Source organism: Natrix helvetica (assembly GCF_964273705.1).
Source record: "Natrix helvetica genome assembly, chromosome: 1".
Classification (NCBI taxonomy): Eukaryota; Metazoa; Chordata; class Lepidosauria; order Squamata; family Natricidae; genus Natrix; species Natrix helvetica.
This window is the reverse complement of record NC_138548.1, coordinates 151,780,716-151,792,676: the sequence shown is the minus strand read 5'-3', so window position 1 is coordinate 151,792,676 and position 11,961 is coordinate 151,780,716.

Sequence of the window (11,961 nt, the reverse complement as noted above, 5' to 3'; positions counted from 1 at the left end):
GCTTCTTAGTTTGCACACTGTATAATTGTGTTTAGATACTCGTTTTTTAAAATCTTCCATCATTTGTATCTTATATTTTTAGCTTATTTCCTTGTCGCTTTTTATGTTTCTTCCTAATGATTGTAGCCCATCTATTTATGTTGGGTCTGTGATCTTAATGAAGACCGAAACTGAAAGCTATACTTACTCAAATGTTGATGGATAGCATGTTGTGCCATCAAATGTTGGAGCAAATTATAATTGTCCTGCTGAAAGCACATCATATTTACTGGCTTAGATATCTGTGAATAATTATGTGGCTTTGACAGATGAATGTGACCAATGTTTGTCTGCATGGAAAAAAAAAACCCCAGGCACACTTGGCTATTTGTAACCTTTTGACTATAATGTTAAGCCAGGCATTTTTCTTCATAAATGAATGATGAGCTCACACGATAAAACTAATATGCTGTATAACGCAGCTGATCCTGTTGTTGATACTGCTGCTAAACATGAAGTATGGAAACCTTTTGTGATAAAAACTAAAGCAGCTGTCTTGGCGTACATGATGCATGACACTCCTGCTATAAATAATGACCATTTGATTGTATAACAGCATCAGAAGAACTATAGTGATATTGTATTGGCCATAACATTTCACCAACCTTCATATTATTCAGAATGAGCAAAACATTGGCTGGGACCCTCACTGTGGTTACTCTGTGTGCAAATATCTTCCCTTTTGCCTTGTTTTATCTATATTGTTTTAGGGGTTTAGGAACTGTTTTAATTCTTTGTTTAGTTCTTGGACCCAGGGTCACTTTAGATGGCTGGGGAGAGGCCACATAAATTTGACAACACACATCACACACTTCACTTTCATGTAAGCCACCTTGTGGAAAATACAGAAAAAGAAAAAGAAATTCAGACACAATGCAAGAAAAATTAGAAAATACAGTAGAACCTCTGGTCACGAACACCTCTGACCACAATCAAATCGGGTTCCGACTAAAAAGTTCACAATTTTTTAAAAATCTGATCATGAACACATACTTTAGTGGTGATCAAACATAGCTGTGGCCGATTTTCCTTTCCGCGCCATTATTTTTGTAAACCCCAAATTTCCTGTTGTTTGTTTGCAAACAACAGCGACCCACAATTGCAATTAACCATTGCAAAATTTTGTACGGCTTATTTTAACCTACGCCAATGCTATTCACCACACCTCTTTACTGCTTTCTGTCTTTGTAAACTGTTCTTGCTTCGGCTTCACACATTGCAATTCTTTAAATATCTCGCCTCTCATTTGTAGATCTCATTATTCTATCCAACTGTGACTTGCTTAGTCATCATCTTGACCCATTCATTTTTCTTTGATATACAGGTAGTCCTCAACTTACAAAAGTTCATTTAGTGATCATTCAAAGTTATGACGGCACTGAAAAAAAAAGTGACTTATGACCATTTTTCACACTTATGATTATTGCAGTATCCCAATGCTCACGATCAAAATTCAGGTGCTTGGACACTGACTCATGTTTATGACGGTTGCAGTGTCCTGGGGGGTCAGGGTGCCTTCTGACAAGCAAAATCAGTGGGGAAGCCAGATTTACCTAGCAACCGTGTTACTAACTTAACAACTGCAGTGATTCCCCTAACTGGCAAGAAAGGTTATAAAATGGGGCAAAACTCACTTAGCAGATGTCTCACTTAGCAATAGACATTTTGGGCTCAGTTGTTGTAAGTTGAGGACTACCTGTATTTGATTTGTACTTGAATTTACATTCATTCTCTACATGGCCAAACCACAAAAAAAACCCAGGGGTGTTCAAACTTGACTGCTTTAAGACTTGTGGACTTCAACTCCCAGAATTCCTCCTCCAGTCATGTTGGCTCAGGAACTCTGGCATTGAAGCACGCAAATCTTAAAGTTGTCAAGTTACAAGACTCTTGCACCCCTAACCCTTTAGGAAAAGAACCCCAGGGGTGTTCAAACTTGATAGCTTTAAGATTTGTGAACTTCAACTCCCAGAATTCTTCCTCTCGCTCTTCATCTTGATGATGTGCGGACGGGCGGGGGGAGGGAGCTGGAACCGGTTCTGAACGGCACTGTAGATTTGAATCTCCCTTATATTTCTTACATTTTCTCTTGAGTGTTCACATTGTGCAATAAATGTTTGTTGATACATAGGTCAAAAAATCTGCACATCCCTTTCAAACAGAAAGCCCCACTGCACTTCCCAAATTTTGTCAATTGTCACCTCTTGTACTCAGAATTCTGCAAATGCCAGATAAGGTATACATGACAAACTATTTCCAGTGTAACACTAACTCTTGCTAGCTTTTCCTTTGTCCAGGGGGACATTAGCAGCATTCTTCCCATTGTTGGGTAAAGCGATGCAGATTTCATACAAGTCGCATTTCCAGAGTGGGTTTCTTTATCACTTATCTGGGCTTTGTTATATTTAGAGGGCAGTTCCTTTGGAGTATCAGCTTTTTAGGAATGCATCAGTATCCTTGAACATTGCTGGTACTGAATTCGTAGAGGAGTCCGTGTCAATCTCACATCATTACATGGGGAAACAATATATATTTAAGATTTTTCCCACTATATCATCTATTTTTCCAGCTTTAGCATTTCTTAATAGTCTCATCCTTTCATCACTCTTTGTTAATATTTATACTTATACTATTCTTGATTCCACACAGACTTCTCAAATAGTCCTACCCACATTCCCTCGATTCATATTCATTCAAAATAATTTCTTCACTTTTATTTTTAATTCCATTCACTTTATTTGTATAGCTTTCCCCTTTTTTTCTCCCTTTACTGCTGCTTCCTGAGAATGGTAATCATCAATACATTTTATTTTTTATTAGTTATTAGTTTATTAGTAGTTTATACTGTATTTTTTGCTGAACTATTGTGTATAGATTTTTCAGCTGTGCATCATCTATAACTTTCCCTCGAATCTCCCTTATAAAGTTAATTGAACTAATTGAACATTCTTGCTGTGTGCATCGTGTATCATAAATATTAGTTTCATTTTCTTGATGGGATTTGCAATTTCCATATCTTTATCTGTTCTTTAGAGGACCATCTCATTCCATATATTTTAAGTACTTCTTTTGTATAAATCTACATGTGAAGTAGTCTTCTGATGAGCAGGTAAACCAGACAAGAAACATAGCCAGACAAGTTTATAGATAAACTAGGTTAGGAGCTGTGGTGGTGCAGTGGTCAGATTGCAGTACTCCAGGCTACTTCTGACTGCTGGCAGCCAGCAGTTCGAATCTCACCAGGCTCAAGGTTGGCGCAGCCTTCCCTCCAAGTTGGGTAAAAGGAGGACCCAGATTGTTGGGGGCAATATGTTGACTCTGTAAACCGCTTAGGGTGGGCTGTAAAGCACTGTGAAGCAGTATAGAAATCTAAGTGCTATGGCTATTAACAGAACCTTGCAAGTCTAAAAGTATAGTTCTCCTGCCTTTGCCTGATAAGTTAGGCAAGATTGCTCCTGAGCCTTTTACTCCACCCACCATGCAGCTGTGTGCTTTGCTCACTGTTATCTGACACATATCTAGGAAGCATTTATTTGCTCAATCACCTAAGGTCACTCTCACCTACCATTACATCATGTGTCTATTCCATTTTTAAAAAAAAGGTAAAACAACATAAAGCCCTAAGGGTATTTCTTTGTTCCATTAGATTGGATAATTTGCATGGTCCAGGTTGAGTGGGTTGCTGTCGGCATTACTGCCGGTTCGACATGCAAAAATATTTCTGGAGAACCCGTAGCGGAAACGTTGAGTAGTTTGGAGAACCGGTAAATACCACCTCTGACTGGCCACGCCCCCATCTATTCTCTGCCTCCCAAGTCCCAGCTGATCCCAGAAATGTGCCTCCTGGGGATTTTGCAGTATCCTTACCCTGGAGTGTGGTGAGAATGGAGATTTTACAGTATCCTTCCCCTGCTATGCCCACCAAGCCACACCCACCAAGCCACACCACGCCCACCAAGTCATGCCCACAGAACCAGTAGTAAAAATGTTTGAATCCAACCACCGGTTACCACACACTCTTTTCTTATACCCAAGAATCATTCATTATGCTGGGAGATCAACTTGTCTTTCAATATTTTTTCATGAAGGACACATATTTTCTCTTCTTGCAAGAGACCTCTCTATCCCCCTCCCTCCCTCCCTTTCTTTTCCTCTATTTCTTTCCTCAAATCTTTTCTTGATACCACCACAAAAACAGTCTCTGTGTGTCTCAGTAAGACGTTGTCCCAAATGGCTGGCTTATTTTGGCAGCTGTCTGCAGTAAGAAGTGTGCAGACTGTTAGAAAAGCACTATTTCCCTATCCAAAAACATTGCAGCTTAAACACCGAGAGAATGCAATATCCTTGTAGCATTGAGGAAAAAAAATATGTTTACAGTAAATGGATATTGTATTGTAAAACTCCTGTAAGTTTGATAGGCTCTTCTATGAGACCTTGGGCTGTTGCTATAATGAAAGGCACACTGGGGAACAATAGAGAAAGCAAACATTCAGTACCCATGTGATTGTCCTCTTGATATGGGCCAATGTCTTTTTCTTCCCATGTTGAAACATTCATGTACTGCTTAACATTGGCCATACATTACCACATTTGTTAAGTGGATTCTTTGGGAATGGCCAAACATAATAAGCATTAATTAGAATATAAGAATGGTCCTTCTGAATCTTTCTCTCATTTCTCTCTGTCTCTCTCCCTGTCTCTCTCATTCATCTCCCTCTCTCTCTCTCTCTCTCTCTCTCTCTCTATCTCTATCTCTATCTATCTATCTATCTATCTATCTATCTATCTATCTATCTATCTATCTATCTATCATCTATCTATCTATGATATTTTGCCTTGGATGCTCCTGCCAATCTCATACTGGAGAAGCTGCCCCACTTATAGGCCTGAAATAAGATTCAGCTACCAATAAGGCCTGGAATGGGGATGATGGTAGAAGGAGAAGGTCTCCCTTTGGGCTGGGACAATATATCTGTGCAATAGTCTGGCCTTATAGCATATGCAACTTTGCCTGAATTTAGACAACATGGCTTCCACACTTGCAATATTTAGCCTGGTGAAAAAATAATGAATAGTTTATTAGCCTGTGGCAGCTGTTCTGCCAATTATAGACCATAACATTTTATTTTAAAAGAGAAATTAGGCCTTGAAACAGAAATAATATTTTTCTCCCCTATTAGCTCTCCAAATAAGTGATGATACTAAAAACATTGATCATTAATATGCAGAGTGGTTCAAAACAATTTTATCCCATTAGAAACAGCCTGAAAATTAATCATTAAGCATTTCAAGGTAAGTGGGGTTTTTTTTAATTACATGAAAGTATCGTTATTGGCTGTCAGAGTCACTTTCTGCATGGCATACTACTAAGAAAACAAGAATTCTCCCCACTACTACATGTGAGGTGGCAAATTGCCCAAAACTAAGCTGGCTGCCGGATTTGTGAGCATAACGCTGATGCTATCTTTACTGAGGACAGGGAAATGCTGCACCTGGCTCTGTCCTTTCGATATTATAAAAAAAAAACCAGGGAGTAATAGACAGTCTGTTCTACTGCCTAGGCAGCAATAGTAAAGAAGCACACAAGAGGAGCAGATTCTGCAGGGCTACACACAAAATCTGTATAGGATGACAAAGAAGGAAGGAAGGAAGGGGACCTATATGACCATCTATCCCATGTAATGAAGGAAGGAAGGAAGGAGGGAGGGAAGGAAGGAAGGAAGGGGACCTATATGACCATCTATCCCATGTAATGAAGGAAAGAAGGAAGGAGGGAGGGAAGGAAGGAAGGAAGGCGACCTATATGACCATCTATCCCATGTAATGAAGGAAGGAAGGAAGGAGGGAGGGAAGGAAGGAAGGAAGGGGACCTATATGATCTATCCCATGTAATGAAGGAAGGAAGGAAGGAGGGAGGGAAGGAAGGAAGGAAGGGGACCTATATGATCTATCCCATGTAATGAAGGAAGGAAGGAATGAAGGAAAGAAGGAAGGAAGGGGTCCTATATGACCATCTATCCCATGTAATGAAGGAAGGAAGGAAGGAGGGAGGGAAGGAAGGAAGGAAGGGGACCTATATGATCTATCCCATGTAATGAAGGAAGGAAGGAAGGAGGGAGGGAAGGAAGGAAGGAAGGGGACCTATATGATCTATCCCATGTAATGAAGGAAGGAAGGAATGAAGGAAAGAAGGAAGGAAGGGGTCCTATATGACCATCTATCCCATGTAATGAAGGAAGGAAGGAAGGAGGGAGGGAAGGAAGGGGACCTATATGACCATCTATCCCATGTAATGAAGGAAGGAAGGAAGGAGGGAGGGAAGGAAGGGGACCTATATGATCTATCCCATGTAATGAAGGAAGGAAGGAGTGAAGGAAAGAAGGAAGGAAGGGGTCCTATATGACCATCTATCCCATGTAATGAAGGAAGGAAGTAAGGAAGGAAAGAAGGAAGGAAGGGGTCCTATATGACCATCTATCCCATGGAAGGAAGGAAGGAAGGAAGGAAGGAAGGAAGGAAGGAAGGAAGGAAGGAAAGTTATCACTGGAATTAATACCATTGTAATCTATTCAACTTTCAGTGCCATTCTGAAGTTAGAAGCATTCATGTCGGATAAGAAAAAAAAAGAATGTTTTTACATGAAAACAACTTGGGTAATAAAAAGACGACAAAGGAAAAAAGAAAAACAAGTGCAATAAGAAAACTGAAGTGGCATTTTTTTCACGCTCCAAAAGAACAAAGCAAACACATTGTAGACTACAGTGGCTTAGAGAGCAGCTTGATCTATCACGTTTCTTTGTAGGAAATGTACAATAAACCACATTGCCTTACTCAGCCGTTTACTCCTACTTGCATCAATATTATATGAGGCAGAGGAATTATGGCTGAGCAAGGGGTATAGAATACATCCCTTAGGAATAGAGCTTCAGCTATGGTTTATTATCTCCCTCCCTTAACCCGATTGCCTCAGGAATATGCGAGACATTTGCTACCCTCAAGTATTTGAGGCTACATTCAAGGAGAGTCTTATTGTGCAGGCATAATATGAATTCACATCCTGCGGATAAGCTGGATATAAGTCAGGAGATCTGTTATACTGTGCGTAAATATTTTATTTAGTTAGGATTTATTGGCTTCTCACTATCAGGCTCCCAAAGCTACTAGATGTAGTCATAATAACCGTTGCAAAGGAGCCAACCAAAAACTGATGTTCAAAGAGTGCTTTTGTAGGTAGGATAATGAGGCCCAACCTCCCAAAATGTGTTGGGACCTATTAAATTGTTCTGGGCCCCTCAAATGTATCTTCTGTCAATACCCCAGGCATGTATGTGTAGATACACATTCATATTCTTCAAAAGGAATATTATGTACAATGCTCTTTTTAATGCGTTTTAGGGAGTTAGGGTTTCTTTCAGACTGTCTTGGAAGTAAAAGATGAATCATTTGTCTTTCCTGGAGAAATAGTAAACAATTCCAGCACATGCATTGATGCACCAGTTCCTAAAATCCATACTAAATGTTTGGAGACATGTGTTCATTGCTGAATTTCCTGAAGGAAAGGGAAGCCTTCTTTCTAAGAAAATTACTGGTTAGCATAACATTGTAACACTTTGTGTACATCTCTGATTTTACTAGGACTCCCAATTTGGTCTTTTATGAATCTGAAAGCTGGGGAACATGGCTTCATCAGATGAGATAGCATGGCTATGATACTTAAGCTCAAGAATTAAGATGGGAAATGGCTAGCAACTAAGACTTAGGCTTTCTCTTGTTTGCCATTTAGTAGCCATTTAGATAGCTGAAACTCAGATATGGTAGTCCTATGGGATGGTGACTAAGAAATGTATTTATTTGTTTATTTAGTTTGCCAAACATGTACGAGATAACAGGTATAAGTATAAACTGGACATGAGCACATGAAATAAGTACAAATAAATTGGAACAGTAGGATAGGGATGGTAGGCATGCTGGTGAGCTTATGCATGCCCCCTTACAAACCTCTTAGGAATGGTGTGAGGTCCATGGTAGACAGTTTAAGGTTAAAGCTATGGGGGTTAGAGGAAGTAACAACGAAGTCAGGTAGTGTATTCCAGGCATTGACCACTCTGTTGCTGAAGTCGTATTTTCTGCAATCGAGTTTGGAGCAGTTTACCTTGAGTTTGTATCTATTGTTTGCCCGTGTATTATTGAGGTTGAAGCTGAAGTAGTCGTTGACAGGTAGGACATAGTAGCAGACAATTTTGTGTACTATGCTTAGGTCAGACCGTAAGCAGCATAGTTCAAGGTTATCCTAGTCCCAAATTCCAAGTCTGGTGGCATAAGGTATTCTATTGTGAGCAGAGGAGTGGAGTACTTTTCTCGTGAAATACCTCTGGACCCGCTCGATTCTATTAATGTCCAATATACAATGTGGATTCCAGGCAGAAGACCTGTATTCAAGGATTGGTCTGGCAAAGGTTTTGTATGTCCTAGTTAGCAATACAATGTTACCGCACAAAAAGCTTTGCAAAATTAGGTTAACAATTAATGCCTTTTTAGCAATGCTGTTACAGTGAGTGCTGGGGTTTAGATCATTTGAGATGAGTACTCCTAGGTCCTTGACAGAGTGAGTGTTATCTAAGAGGTCACATCCGCCCAGCTTGTATTTGGTGTTCCGATTTTTGTTGCCATTGTGTAAGACAGAGCATTTGTTAGTTGAGATTTGGAGTTGCCAATTGTTCGACCGTTCTGACACATATATCAATCATAGAATAGTATTTATTTATTTATTTGTTGTTGTTGTTGTTGATGAAGTTGTTCAATTTCTATCTTGTCTTTCTTTAGCCATGCAGTCCCTTCAGGTTTTCCCTATAACAACCACTCTCTTTTGGGCTGAACAAGAAGGGCTCAAAGTCTTTCAAAGACCTCAGAGTCACCTTATGACAGAAGTGGGTTCCTACCGGTTCAGACCAGTTCCGCCGAGTAGGTAATAACGTGGCCTGCCACGCCCCCGAACCAGTTCTCTCAGCGGTGCCTGTCAGGGTGTAAATTCAGCCCTGTATTTAATGAGGGATGAACCGTGGCTTCTCCTTGAAGTATACTTGATAATTAAGCAAAATAAACCCGAGATATATTCTAAGAAACACATTTTATTGTAAAGAAAATAAAAACACAAACTTACTAGCTAACGATTATATTTTGGCAGATTTCCTGCCTACCTTCTTGGCAGGCGAACAAAAGACAAAGAAAGTGAAATAATAATGATGAAAGAACATGGAAGAATGTGTGAACATGCGCAGTAAGTTTAGTGATAAGAGTCAGATCAGTCTACCGTATATCTTAGAGTTGAAGCACAGCTGGCAAACAAAAAACGCAGTGACAGTGCCATAGGACCTGCCATCTTGCTTTTTGCTTCTGTGCATGTGCAAAAGCATTTTGTTTTTAGTACGGTGCGTGCATGTGTAGTGCGTCCCTGAGAGAACCGGCAGTAGCAGCAGCTGGAACCCACCCCTGCCTTATGAGCTGTTGTGACTTGAACCTGAGGCTCCCTAGGCCTAGTTCAGCTTCTCAACTGCTACACCACATTGACTCTCTTTTATCAATAAAGCGATAAAACATGTACAATTAAAAAAAAAAGACTGGGCAGGCCAGCAGAAAAAAGAGATGCAAAAACCAGGAGCAAGCGCCCTATTGAGTTATTACAATGCCTGTATATTTATGCTGCTGAGAGGACTGCTGAACACACCCAGCAAATGGTTTGCTTCTAATCCAAGCAAAGGCAGGTCGAAAGGTGGAATCTTTTAAAAGATACCCTGAAGGGTTAATCTTTTGTGTCTAAACTGAATGCTGCATAATATGCAATATTCCACACATTCAACCCTCCCTCTGGTAGTCGACTTTAATAGATGACTAAGCAAAGCTGCAAGGGCTTTACTCAGCCAAGGGAGTCCCAGGAGGTGAAATGTATGATGCATCTGAGTAATGTATCTTTCACCTCACACAAGCAGCTAGGAAAATGAATTCTAAAGATTGTATTAAGAGTTGGTGCTTGAAGGAGCAGAGGAGGAGAAGACTAATAGGGTTCATTTGTGTATGTGACACTTTCTGTATCTACATGTATCACATACAACTGAGTGGGGTGATTTAGTTAAGCTAGGACAAGGACTCCCTAGTTAGGCTTTGGCATTCCCTTAATGAAGCTGTTTTGCAGTTAAATGAGATCATCTGAGTATATTAAAGAAACACCAGGTAAAAGAGTATAAACCAGAGGTGGTATTCAGCAGGTTCTGACCAGTTCTGGAGAACCAGTAGTGGAAATTTTGAGTAGTTTGGAGAACCGGTAAATATCACATTTGACTGGCCCGACCCCCATCTATTCTCTGTCTTCTGATTGGGAAGAAATGGAGCTGATTGGGAGGAAATGGAGATTTTACAGTATCCTTCCCCTGCCACGCCCACCAATCCATGCCTACCAATCCATGCCACGCCCACCAAACTACGCCCAGAGAACCGGGAGTAGAAAATTTTGAATCCCACCACTGGTATAAACCCATCATCACACATGCACTTTTTTGATATCAATAAAGTATTTGAAAAAGAAATGGCTGAATGAGAATGATCTAAGCGCACATTTTATTTCTATACAATGTCCAAAGAAAACTTACAGGGAGAACAGGAAAGGAATAGTATGTACCTTTAGCAATAATATCTTTAATTCCTTGTCATCTAAGGGATCAACGACTTCCTTAAACTGATTTTCTATTTCTCATGCACTTTAAGGTTTCTTTTACAGTTGTTCTTAAAATTATGAGTTAGATGACTTTCAAAGTCTCTTTTTGCATCTTTTATTATTTTCTTACATGTCTTCAGTGCAATCTTCTCTCCTTGTTGTTCGGACAACACTGTCAAATTTTGCAGGAAGTTTGCTTTCTTCCTACAACTTTTTACACTATTTATAAATCTGATTTATGTCTTATAGGATTTATTATTCAAAGCTGATTATCAGCTCCTCCTATACTGTACATGTAAGCATAGCAGAATTAAGAACTACTGATCTGGTTGACGTTCCTTATGTCTACCTCTTAGATTTTGCTAAACAAATACTTTAAAAACTAGTGCCTAGTAGCAATAGCAATAGCACTTAGACTAGTGGTTCTCAACCTTCCCAATGCCGCGACCCTTTAATACAGTTCCACATCTTGTGGTGACCCCCAACCATAAAATGGGTGTCTCAGTTCCTAAGACCATTAAAAATATGTGCTTTCTGATGGTCTTAGGAGACCCCTGTGAAAGGGTCGTTCGACTCCCAAAGGGGTCCCGACCCACAGGTTGAGAACCACTGACTTAGACTTATCTACTGCTTCACAGCCCTCTTTAAGCAGTTTACAGAGTCAGCATATTGGCCCCAACAATCTGGATCCTCATTTTACCAACCTTGGAAGGCTGGAAGGCTGAGTCAATCTTGAGCTGGTGAGGATCAAACTCCTGGCTGTGGGCAGAGTTTGCCTGCAATACTGCATTGTAATCATTGCGCCATCACGGCTCTATTGATCTAGAGTCTTGATAATGCAGCAGTCCCACAAATCTGGTACCCTTAATTGAGATAATGGGCAGAGACCAAGCACCAATTAGTACGCTGTAATGAATGAAGCTCATGTGAGTCCATCCATTGAAAATATGTGAATAGGATAACAGATCCATAAAGGCGAGAACTGAATTTAGCATAGAAGCATCTGAAGTAAGTGTATTATAAATCTTGTACATAAATAAATATAGTACATTTATTCATGTCTTTCAAATTATTGATAGGTCTTCTGATGGACTGATGGTACCAAATATTTTGAGTAATGAAGAATGTTCCCATCCACAATTTAAATTTGGAAACTGGATTCATCATTTCAAAATCAATGATGAAGTCACCATTCCCACATGCTTATGCTTCAT